Source organism: Bufo bufo, chromosome 2, assembly GCF_905171765.1.
Source record: "Bufo bufo chromosome 2, aBufBuf1.1, whole genome shotgun sequence".
NCBI lineage: Eukaryota > Metazoa > Chordata > Amphibia > Anura > Bufonidae > Bufo > Bufo bufo.
In genome coordinates, this window is record NC_053390.1 from 71,616,361 (window position 1) to 71,627,597 (window position 11,237).

General features: G+C 49.9%; 1 protein-coding gene across 1 annotated transcript in view; it reads right to left on the minus strand.

Annotated features, from left to right (window-relative positions):
* FAM214B (family with sequence similarity 214 member B) overlaps positions 1-10,989 on the minus strand; it is a 50,559-nt gene extending 39,570 nt beyond the window's left edge. Inside the window, exon 1 of the mRNA XM_040421198.1 lies at positions 10,775-10,989. The gene's annotated coding sequence lies outside the window, so the exon portion shown is untranslated. The remainder of the gene's footprint in view (positions 1-10,774) is intronic.
* Between the last annotated feature and the right edge of the window lie 248 nt (positions 10,990-11,237).

Consider the following 11,237-nt stretch of genomic DNA (forward strand, 5'->3'; position numbering starts at 1 on the left):
CATCCACTAAGTTAACCCCTGCCCCACTGACAAATACTTCAATTTCCACAGTTTTGGAGTCTAGCGCCACCTTGGCAGGCAGGAGAAATCGGGTACTACCGGTAAAACACTAAAGTACATTCACAATTTCCCTATCCACACTACCAAGAGTGAGAAGAGGACTAGACACATTAGGACTTTTTTTTTTTCTCTTCACCTTGATGTTTAACATAAGGACATAACTTAACCAAATGTCCTCCTTGACCACAGAAAAAGCAAAGTATTTTCTTAACCCTAAAGTTTTATCACCTGGTCCAGGTGTGACCTGACCCAATTGCATTGGCTCATCACCAGACACGAGCTTGAGTGTCTCTTTACCCAGAGTGTCAGAAGAGACCGCTTCCCTGTATGATAATACATCTCGAGCCAGAGGCACTTTAGATCTCTCCCTCAGGCGTCTATCAATACGCACCGCCAGAGACATGGCCGCCTCCAATGACTCTGGATTTGCGTGAAATGCCAAGGCGTCCTTGAGGTTCTCAGACAGTCCTTGACAAAATTGACTAGAGAGAGCTGGGTCATTTCACTCCATATCAGTTGCCCACCTACTAAATTCAGAGCAATAGGACTCAGATGAACGCTCTCCCTGCCGCAAGCAACGCAACTTAGATTAGGCCAGGGAAACCAGATCTGGGTTATCGTAGATAAGTCCCACAGCTCTGAAAAATTCATCTACCGACCGGAGGGATTGTGAACCAGTCGGCAAAGAGAAAGCCCAAGACTGAGCGTCACCTTTCAGCAACGAAATAATAATCCCCACTCTGACTCTCGTCCACAGAAGAGCTAGGACGCAGTCTGAAATATAATTTGCACGATTACCTGAACCGAACAAAAGTTGTCACTTCCCCCGGAAAACCTATCCAGGAGAGCAACCTTCGGTTCAGGGCAGGCCTGGTTCCCGCTGCGGGAACCCACCGCCTGTGGTCTCTGAAACTCTGTGCAACGGCCGTGCGGAGAGATCAGCCACCTCCAAAGATAGCCCCTGCATACGATCGACCAGTGCAGAAACAGTATCCATAGCTGCACAGATAAAACAAAGGATAACGGTTTAGGCGGTTGATAATGTCACAGGTTAAGGCTACATGCACACAAACATTGTTTGTTTCCGTGTCCGTCCCGTTATTTTTGTGGATAGGATGCAGACCCATTCATTTCAATGGGTCTGCAAAAAATGCGGACAGCTCACAGTGTGCTGTCCGCATCAGCATGTCCGTTCCGTAGCCCCGCCGCAATTTGCGGACCGCAAAACACATACTGTCGTGTGCATGTAGCCTAAGGGGAAGGGAAAACACCAAATACACGCCATAACGAATAGACAACAATCTAGGCCTCAAAAGCTAAGGAAGAGTAATGGTGACCTCCTAGTAATCCCTAGGCCTTTCCCTAACTCCTGTCAGTATGAGCAGATCCTGATGGTTGAAATACTCATACACCGGATACCTAAAGCCCTGCTAAAACTGACGAGCTCTAGGATAGGTAGCAGGGGATGAGACAGCTGGTTCCTTCCGGAATGAAGGAATCTGCGTCTCCCTGAGGCCTAGAAACAACACACACCAGATAAAAAGTGAAGGCAACAAGTACTTAGCTTAGAGATGTAGAAGCTGGAGATCCAAGACAAACCAGCACTAGCAACTCCAAGCAGAAACTATCAACCGGATGGTCAGAAGTGTGAGACGGATCTAAATAGAGCCTCATCACTGATAATGAGCGGCACCTGAGGAGAGGTGAGATCCTGCCAAACAACATACATAGAGGAAAACAGAGAGACCTGACAGATAGCCTCACGTTCAGCAAGTCTGTCTGATCTTCTCACCCCTCTCATAGGAGGGACAGTGACAACGCCTAAGGGGCTGTATCAATATAAGGTCTTACCTTTGGGTCTGCAAAGGTAATGGACATTGTGCTTCGTCCATATCGTCGGTATGCTTTGGCTTACCTGGACAATATTGTCATCCACAGTACCGACTGAGAAAGTCACCTACCCAAAGTGCAGGCTGTGGTGGACTCCCTTCAGAAAGTTGGCCTAACCGCTAACCCAAAAAAATGTGCGATACGGTTAGAAGAGACTAAGTACCTGGGGTATGTCATTGGGCGACGAGTCCTCAAACCCCAAGAGAACAAAATAGAGGCGATACGGAATTGGCCCCAACCTGTCACCACTATGCAAATAAAGTCATTCCTGGGAATGATAGGCAATTACATGAGGTTTGTTCCCGACTTGCTACTCTAGCCGTGCCCTTGACAAGGCTCTTGAAGGGACGAAAATCAGTGATGGTTCGCTGGGATGATCGGGCGGAAGAGGCTTTTGTAGCTTTGAAGTCGGCCTTGTGTGGGTCACCGGTTTTGGCAACGCCTGACTTCAAGAGGGAGTTCGTGGTACAAACGGATGCCTCCGAAGTAGGCCTCGGTGCTGTACTGTCTCAGGAAGTCAACGGGGAGGAGCATCCAGTTGTCTTCCTAAGCCGCAAGCTCACCCCAGCCGAAACCAGGTACAGTATAGTGGAGAGAGAGTGCCTGGCTATCAAGTGGGCACTCGAGTCTCTCTGTTACTACTTGTTGGGGAGAAAGTTCTGCCTGGTGACCGACCACTCCCCTCTCAAGTGGATGAGCCAGGTCAAAGACAGAAATGCCCGATGGTTTTTGTCTCTGCAGAACTTTCAGTTTAGTTCTAAAACACAGAGCAGGCCGGTTGCAGGGAAACGCGGATGCCCTGTCCCGGGTGCATTGTCTGGCGTGTGTCCACCCCCTCAGGGTTGAAGAAGTGGGGGGGGGGGGGGGGTATGTGACACAGTGAGGGGTTGTGTCTGGCAAGGCAGGCATTTTCCTCCCAGCACGTGCGGCTAGGCTGGTTTCCAGCCAGGTGAGGTCAATACCGGACCGGAGTTGAAGTGCAGGTCTGGGTTTTGGCAGCACCTGGCTGTCCTTAAATAGGCAGCTGGGCTCAGCAGAGAGGTCTCTGTTTTTGGGATCTGAGGCTTGGTGCCGTGCTGAGAGCTGCATGCTGGGGAAACAGGCCCCCTAAAGCCTGCTGTGGACTACTGGAGGCAGAACTGCCAGCAAGGTGACTTGTGTTATATGAACTTTCCATTGTGTGTGAATTAACACCAAGTTACTTCCGGTTTTGTGCAATTGCCTTAAGTGTGAATAAACACTGACGTTTTGAGTTAAGAACTTGTATTTTGCCTCTGCACTGTGCCCGCTTATCGTATCTACCAAAGCGAAACCCCGCAAGGGTTAAAAAAAAATATAAAAAAATTACTCACCTTATCCACTTGATCGTGCTGCCGTTATCGTCTTCTTTCTTCTTCTTGTAGGACCTGCAAAAGGACCTGCGCTGACATCATCACGCTCCTGGTGAGCGTGATTACGTCAGTGCAGGTCCTTTTGCAGGTTTTGCAAGAAGAAGAAAGAAGACGATAACGGCTGCGCGGGAGTAAGGGGAGTAATTTTTTACCCTCAACGGACATTTTACTTAGCATTCTGTATTAAAGAATGCTATTATTTTCCATTATAACCATGTTATAATGGAAAATAATAAAAATAAAAAAAATGGACTTTAATGGGGTCCCGGGGCTCATCCCTATTTTTTTATCATCTCCCTAGCAACCATCCGTGAAAATCGCATTGCATCCGCACTTGCTTGCGGATGCAATGTGATTTTCACGCAGCCCCATTCACTTCTATGGGGCCTGCGTTGCGTGAAAAAAAAAAAAAAAAACCATCGCTCATGTACACAGCCCCATTTAAATTATTGGGTCAGTATTCAGTGCGGGTGCAGTGCGTGGATGTCACGCATTGCACCCGCGTGGAAAACTCACCCGTGTGAGTTAACATCCATCTGGACCTTTATTGCAAACCGCTAGCAATTCATTCAAAACGTCCAGTAGGAATAATAATGGCATGGCACATCATAGAGTCATAAGAACAGATGCTCCAGAACGGTTATTACATGGGGGATGCAAGTAGTTACTAAAACGGTCACGTCAGGAAAGGCGACAGCTCCTCTTCAATGCAAATCTGGCATAGAAATCCGAGTCAACCTAGGACTTCTGCCACAGATGCTGCGGCTCAGTTTTCTTGAGTGTGAACATACACCTATGCAGAGACCGGATCCTCCCAGACCAAGATGGGGTTTTTTTCTGAGCCGCTCTCCATTCTGGCTAATGCCGGGATCTAGGACACGGAGTTTGGGTCAGTTAAACCCATTGTCGGGCTGTGACACATGTGATTAAGGCCTCGTGCCCAAGACCATATGTATTTAGCGTTCTTTAAATTTGCGAATCTGCAAAATATGGACACCGTCCCTGTTGTATCTGGATTTTCTGGAGACAGATTGATTTCTACGGGTCTGTATTTTGGGTCCAAGTATAGGAGATGTTCTACCGCAAAAAGGTAGAATATGTCCGCAAAGTGTGGAACACGGACTCATTGAAGTTAGTGGGTCCACAAATTGCCCATTCGCAAAACATGGATACCAGCTGTGTGCATTCAGCATTTTGCGGAACAGAAGGGTCAGCCTCTAATAGAACAATCCCATGATAGGACATGTCCTATTTTTTGGAGGAACGACCATGCGGCTATATGGACAAGAAATGCACAGGAGAAGCACCTCAGTGGTAAGGGGGTCATGCCACTTACCATACAGGGCGTAACGGGTGGGTTTTTTTTTTTTTGGGGGGGGATTGGGTGTTTCTAAATAAAACCCTCATGCAGACTGATCACTGCACAAGCAGGGAGGAGGCTCAGCTCAGAGGATCCCTTATATTAAATGGATGACGTTATCCTAAGCTGGCTGTCAATAAGGTGTGGGCTGTTTAAATTAACCCTACCCGTGACTAAAGCCAATGATGCACATTACACCGTCGTGCGTCAGGATAATTATATGCCGTCCCCTCACGCAGTCACAGAGGATTCATCTCCTATAGGCGAGTCAGGGGCGTCCATGTAAAAAGAGAAATCGGAGTGACTACTTGTATATTGGGCCCAGACAAGTATACAGGCAAATCCAGCCTCACCCCCAATCATTAAAGGGTTTATCCCATGATTAATATAAAAATGACAATCAGACAGTGCCTGGCAACCTCTTGAACCAGCCCTGTACCTCATACAGATCCAGAGATCTCCCCATTGATTGCTCTGCTAGATTTATATCAAGCTGCCAGCTTAGGGGGCGTGTCCTTTCTCAGGGAGTGTGTCCTTTCTGCTGCAGCTGGTGGCAGATGAAGGATGGAACTGAGCATGTGCGGCCGTCTCAGTGAGCAGGGCAGAGAAATTAGAAAAAGAGCAAACAGCAGGTGGCGCTATACAGGTAGATTTCATTGAATACATTTTTAATGACATACAATTATAAAAATATTTCAGATACAGGTGCTGGTTTGAAAACTGTAGAAGATTTTTCATGGGACAACCCCTTTAAGCATTTTTGTCATCTTCGAGAGAGACGCTTTTATGGAAACAGCGCCACAACGGTCCACAGGCTGCTTCCAGTGAAGCAAATGGGAATCCGATGCAGTACCACACACAACCTGTTGTCAGGCGTGGCGCTGTTGTTGAAAGAAAGCAGTCCTGTTTTTATAATTGTGGACAGAAGCAAATTCTCACAGCTCTGGAGCACTGGAATACCTACCATAGGGGCAGAAGGGGTCCGCACGAAGCCTTTTCTCTTCCTGACATAAATCCATTGCCTTTTCCTAGGGGAAGCTCAGGGCAAAGACTTTTTTTTTTTTTTTTTTTAACACAGCTGCCATTGCATTCAGCAGTAACTGCATAAATTCCTGTGCTCGATGCTCCCCCCTACTGGTGGCAGCAAGAAAATGCAGTGAATTAATTTCTGGAAGTAAATATGGAGCTCAGTGCCAACCCCTCCCCCGGCTCTCTATCAGTCACGAGGTCTGTAGGTAGGTAGGTAGGTACACCTGAACACCAAAGCTATGAGAATTATTTGCTTCTGTCCACAATTATAAAAACATGGCTGATTTCTTCCAGAAACAGCGCCACGCCTGTCCACAGGTTATGCGTGGTATTGCAGTGTAGCTTTAAAATACATTGAGTGAGTGGGTGACAGAGCGCAATTTATTTTATTTTATTTTTTCAATAAAAAATTTTAAATTCTGCAAAAATCTCACTGGGGTGGAAGAACTGCCCAGATTAATTTTTGCTATGGAGCAATACCCCCCCCCCCCTCCCCCGGTGCCTATATGATAGCATGATGGTTATTGCCCGCAGTGTCCCTTGGTCCCCTCTGGTCCACATTGCGCTTTACCGTACAGGAGGACCGCCTCCCTGCGCTTGTGATCAGTTAACGCGTTTCAGCATTTCCGGTTATTATATTAAGGAGGAACCCTCTCACATCAAGTCGTATGATAACCTGTGCACTATAGCCCTGCGCAGCGTGGTGACACACAATCCACTGTTAACACGTCGCTGTCCCTTTTATTCAAAGTATCAGCGAGAAAATCTCCGGACGATCATTTATCGTACAAGCTGGATGTATGTTTTACAATTTTCACAGGTGAAGTCAGGTGTATCCATGAGAAGAGCATTTCCCCCCACCTCTCCCTGAAGAAACGGACACAGCAGCCAGTCCGTCACCTTCACAGGAGGCCGGAGAGGTGGGGGGAGCAGCGCATGATTCATTCCTTATTTTTCCCCAGCACTTATATTAGCCAAAGGAACACTTTTTTGTGCCTTTTTGGCTACTAGGAATGCAGCCCTATAGCTGCCCTTACATAGGCGTTACCATCCCACTACATGGCATGGTCTACCCACCTGACCCCAGACTGCAAGAAGAGGGCTCAGCCGATTCCCCTGATAAGAGCTGCTCCTTCTACTTTAGGACCTTGTTCACACACAGTGCATAGCTGGAGATCTTGTATTGCCATCTCGAGGCTGTAAACCCATACCGCCCTAAAATGTCTCACAGTGGGGAGTTTGCTACAATTGCTTCAGTCTACACGCGCTGCAGTAATGGTGCATCAGGAGTATTCATCCTGAGGGCTCATGCACAAGAAGTCCACAAAACACAGATCCGCCCAAAAAAAACAAAAAAAAAAAAACGGATGATATCCGTATTGCATCTGTTTTTTGGCGGCTCCATTGTGACATCGCCTGCCCTTGTCCACAAAACAGACAAGAATAGGAAATGTTCTATTTTTTTGCAGAACGTACGAAAACAGAACGCACACGGAGTTGAAATGAATGGTTCTGCATAAGGACCTGTCCAGATGATGGGACTGGTATGGGGGTGCACTGCAAGCTATACTGTCCAGTACAGGGTCCCGCAAAAATGGCGCGCCATCGCTTCCCACTACGACTGCAATTAACACCTGAGCTTTATCTGTAGAAACTTCTCTGAAAATAAAACATCTATATATATATAGCAAAGCAAACCTCAGCTGCTGATCCTGTGAGTCACCGCGTTACTCAGCTGAAGCCTGCGGATAACGAAAACCATCCAGGAAATGGTGAAGACAGAAGAACCATGAGCTGCAATACCAGACATAGCCAGTGAACAAGAGTGGCGCTGTTTCTTAGAGCCATCCTCTTAAAAGGAGTTGACCGTCACCATAACATTTTTTCAAAATTAGCTTATTTTATAACTTAAAACCGATCCCCTGCCACTCCCGGTCCGACTTACTGGGTCCCGGCACAGGGCACTGTGTGAGCCATTTCCTGCGTGCCAAACCGGGGCCAGGAAGTGGAGTCAATCAGGGACCTGTTAAGTATCGGGATGGCGGTGCGGGATCAGTGAGGGAAGTAACTTTTTTTCTTTCTTTTACCCCACTTTTATAAAAAAAAAAAAAAAAAAAGTTTATCCCACTGAACAACCCCTTTAAAGTCAGTGAGGCACAAGTACGGTCAAATGACACGAGCCACTGAACTCTCTACCTGTCACCCGATGCTGCTGCATTAACCCATTCACTGCCAATTCCAGTACGCAGTGGGTGTTTACACGCTACACACGTGCGACATAATCACCGAGAAGGAGAGCGCAGCGACGCATACAATGACATACAGGTTAATGTCCCCTGTGCACGTCACCAGAGAGGACGACTACCGTGGAGGGGCCGCCGAAATCCACACACATTGATAGTTAACGGGGTTTCCAAAAGTAAAATATCGATGGCTGGAGTGGGCCACCCCGGCAAGGCATCCTGGGCTTGGTTCACGGATGTTTTGCCCAGGACCCCGAAAGCAATGACCTACCGAAAATACAACTGTATTGCTGTCCACAGAAAGGCGATCCAGTTGAATAGTGCAGCGGGGAACAGGTACCAATGGTTCCCCACCGTTCACTAGGCCTCAAGCCTATGGGCAGCACAGGCAGTTGTGACATGATGACATCATAGTGACTGTCTGCACCGGGTCTCTGGTGACTGAGATGACATCATGTGGAGTGAGTGAGGCCATTGGCCAGAAGAGGCCTGCTGCGCTTTAGGGGGCCATGTTCCTGCCGGGGGCGCTTTAGGGGGCCATGTTCCTGCCGGGGGCGCTTTAGGGGGCCATGTTCCTGCCGGGGGCGCTTTAGGGGGCCATGTTCCTGCCGGGGGCGCTTTAGGGGGCCATGTTCCTGCCGGGGGCGCTTTAGGGGGCCTTGGTACTGCCGGGGGCGCTTTAGGGGGCCTTGGTACTGCCGGGGGCGCTTTAGGGGGCCTTGGTACTGCCGGGGGCGCTTTAGGGGGCCTTGGTACTGCCGGGGGCGCTTTAGGGGGCCTTGTTCCTGCCGGGGGCGCTTTAGGGGGCCTTGTTCCTGCCGGGGGCGCTTTAGGGGGCCTTGTTCCTGCCGGGGGCGCTTTAGGGGGCCATGTTCCTGCCGGGGGAGCTTTAGGGGGCCTTGTTCCTGCCGGGGGAGCTTTAGGGGGCCTTGTTCCTGCCGGGGGAGCTTTAGGGGGCCTTGTTCCTGCCGGGGGAGCTTTAGGGGGCCTTGTTCCTGCCGGGGGAGCTTTAGGGGGCCTTGTTCCTGCCGGGGGAGCTTTAGGGGGCCTTGTTCCTGCCGGGGGAGCTTTAGGGGGCCTTGTTCCTGCCGGGGGAACTTTAGGGGGCCTTGTTCCTGCCGGGGGAACTTTAGGGGGCCTTGTTCCTGCCGGGGGAACTTTAGGGGGCCTTGTTCCTGCCGGGGGAACTTTAGGGGGCCTTGTTCCTGCCGGGGGAACTTTAGGGGGCCTTGTTCCTGCCGGGGGAACTTTAGGGGGCCTTGTTCCATCTAGTGTAAAACTGTAAATATAAGATGGGCGGGGTGTGGAGGGGGATGCAGCTGCAGTAAGTGCCTCCTGGACTCCTCCTCTCACATAATGGAAACTGATGATGTAAACAGGGAGGAGACATGTGACTGGCTCAGGGCACTCAGTACAGCTCTGACATCACGCCATAAAGAGCACGCCCTCTCCTTTTCAAAAATTACCCCGTCTGCAGGCCACACACCCCTACAGGGTATTTTCACTCTGCATCTGCAGTATACGTTCATCTTACGCACCGAAAAAGCTCTTGCCGCATACGGTAAACGCACCCATGGGTCTCCATTATACCAAGGGATGCCAAGAGTGTTCTTTGGGCCCCTGTCAGGTGGGTATCTGCGGGGGCCTCCAATTGGAATAGAGGCATCCACATCTGCATGGGATACTTTTTTATCATGGCTGCCTATGGTTTAATTTGGCAAATTCTCCCAACAGAAACCTCAGGCACACGCAATGTGAAAACAAGCCTAAACTCCTCGCCATCTTCAAAATCTGTGCTTGTTGTCTGTGAACGGAAAAGAATTCCGACGCAGTTCTGCTCACAAAGCTGCCAGGGTTGAACGGTATGAGGAACACAAGAACAGGATGGATCTTCAGCCTCATCCTCCATCCTGTTTCTATTCGCTGACAGCAAGCAGGGGTCTTGAACATAATGATGATTAAATCGAGACGCGAAGTACAGCCCGCTGATGGGAAATACAAATGACAGCAGAATAATGGCTAATTTTAAGCAGGGTGTCGTCTTAGCCACCTTCAATGAGAGATCTTGGGGTACCTTCCTGTAGCTTAGACCTATGTGGGTGCACTCGGCGCCACAACACGGGCAAGGTCGCCATAAAGCCAGAGTAATATGGGTTTACAATCTGTGGGGAGGGCAGGGCCACATCGATAGGCCCTAAAGCTGACTCAGTACATGAATGCCCTGTGTATGTGATAGCTGTGGGGTCACCTACCTGCAGAAGGGCAGAAATGTGTGACCTACTGGCACCATGTACTATTACCTACAGTATAAGGGTATGCAATATGGCGGTGCCAGTTTCTTTGACACCCCCGTCACTTCAGGCTCTATGTATTACAGATCACCTGTAGGTAGCTGCCCCTAATGCCCTCCAGCCTGGTCATACCCTGGCACTGCCACACCTTATGACTGTATATAGTGAGGTAAGCTCTTCTATACATACTTTATACATGGGAGGCTGGCACCAGCAGCTGGCATCACTGACCTGTCACTTGTCCTATGGCAGGGGTACAAACACAGGTCATCATTCAGGATCTCATTGGTGGAGGTGGGAGGAGGGGTGATCAGAACATTAGATTGCAAGCCTTTAGGTCAAGGCCCAGCAAAGAGATGCAAGTCACAGTACATAGCTGCACACAGCAACGACTCATCCACTTCCCCTGCTTAAACCCCCTCCCAAATCCCAGGAGGAGGAGGGGAGCTGCCCCTTCCCCCCCAGACGACCCCCTCCCCTGCCCGAGACAAGCAAAACAACCAGACTTACCCCAAACTTTTCCAAGGAAGAGAAGCTGGAGGGGGGCAGGGTGCAGGATGAGGAGGGGGCTGTGCAGGGAGGGAGCTCTGCTGTCAGTGTGAGTGCCAGGGGCAGCTGATCCTGTGGCAGGGGAGAGGGGGTGCCCGGGTGGAGGGGGGCAGCGGAAAATGCCCTGTACACTGCCCTCTGCACACTCACTGCTCCTGCCTGCTGCTGCCAGCTGATTGTGCTTCCCCTGCCCACCCCTCCTACAAACCACGCCCCTCAGGCCGGGCGAGGCCTCTCATTGGTGCTCAGGGCTTCATTGCCATTGGTGGGCAGGGATGTCACTGCAAAACTGCCCCCTCCCGGCCCTGACTGCCACTCTCACCTTGCAGCATTAACCCCTGGAGTGCCAGCTGTGATGGCAGCATTAACTCCTGGACTGCCAGCTCTAATTGCAGACTTAACCCCTGGACCGCCAGCTCTCATT